This window comes from Babylonia areolata, chromosome 6 (assembly GCF_041734735.1).
Source record: "Babylonia areolata isolate BAREFJ2019XMU chromosome 6, ASM4173473v1, whole genome shotgun sequence".
NCBI classification, from domain to species: Eukaryota; Metazoa; Mollusca; class Gastropoda; order Neogastropoda; family Buccinidae; genus Babylonia; species Babylonia areolata.
In genome coordinates this window covers 4,036,486-4,037,717 of record NC_134881.1, presented here as the reverse complement: position 1 = coordinate 4,037,717, position 1,232 = coordinate 4,036,486, and the positions used below count along the sequence as shown (strand labels likewise).

General features: G+C 42.5%; 1 protein-coding gene across 3 annotated transcripts in view; it reads left to right on the top strand.

Moving 5' to 3' along the window:
* The first annotated feature begins 292 nt into the window (after positions 1-292).
* LOC143282663 (uncharacterized) overlaps positions 293-1,232 on the top strand; it is a 22,250-nt gene continuing 21,310 nt past the window's right edge. The window contains exon 1 of one of the 3 annotated variants that reach the window (XM_076588328.1): positions 293-362. The gene's annotated coding sequence lies outside the window, so the exon portion shown is untranslated. Of the gene's footprint in view, positions 363-446; positions 799-1,232 lie in introns of those variants that run through there. The other 2 variants (XM_076588329.1, XM_076588327.1) reach the window with 2 other exon arrangements.

The following is a 1,232-nucleotide window of genomic DNA, read 5'->3' as shown; positions in this document are numbered from 1 at the left end:
ATCCGCAAGAGTAAGCACCCGAGCTATTCCATTGTTGTTTAAGTCTGCAAGGCCCTTCGTGTAGACATTGTAGAGGACAGGAGAGAGCGGAGACCCTTGTGGCAGTCCCATGGATAGTTTAGAAGGTGCAGACATCCAATCTCCGAGGCGTAGGACGACGGTTCTTTCCTGAAGCGCTGCTGCTGTTTAAAGAAAGAAGAAGAAGCATTGCAGGATCACATGCGACACACCGAAGGAGAAATGGGAAATAACCCAGACTGGAGTTCCCGACTTTTAGCAAGTGTATCGTCCCTTTACAAGCAGACGCCCAAAGAACAGACGATAAACCTTCCCATTTTTGGCACAGGAAAAGGAGGAGGGAGGTACGTTGGTGTTATTTTTGTCGTCCGATTGACACAAGTCTAATTAACTGCTTTTGAACAGAACTAATTGCGCGTATCTTTTAAATTGTAAATTATGTGATCAGCTGCATGAAGACGAATTTACTGGATGGCCCCATCTTTTTTGTTGCATAGCTGCAAATGCTTGTGTCAGTGACAGAAGTGGTGGGCTGGAGGGGAGTTGGTGGTTGTTGTTGCCAGAAGAATGCCGTGTTCTCGTTCTGGTAGCGCTGCGGCGGATGCGTGGGTTTTGGTGTTACTCACTGGAAGTGGGAAGGGCGAAGAACGTTATGAAGTTGTGGTCGAAGGCTGCGAACTGAAAACGCAGATGTTCGACTGTTCGTAAAATACAGTGCTTGTGCAGTGCGTTCACACGAGTTAAGGAATAGTGTGGAAGAATCAGCGGCTCAGGTGGTCGGTACGTAAAGAGCCTACCTGTTGGCGGTTCCTTTTTTTAATTTTATTATTTTTTTATGATTATTATCTTTGCTAGATATGCACGAGACTTGTCATTATCGTGCTTGGATTTGTAATTTGTAGTAGTAGTATTAGGAGGTTAGGGACAAAAGCAAGGTTTGAACCATATGAATAGCCCCTTCTTTGATCTCATGACACATTCTGTTTACAGACTTTGGTCAAGGTTCGACGCTTCATTTACATTTTATATGTTCACCAAACTCTCTAAAAATAGTAAGGAATTTTGTAGAATTGTCCAGTTGATTCTTGAATGAATGAGTTGATGGTGCTTATTTTAAATGCAGTGGCAGTTGATTCCATACATTAATTACACGGTTACAGAAACAAAACCTTCTTGTGTTAGTATTTGAACATTGTACTTTTTTTTTCATTAGT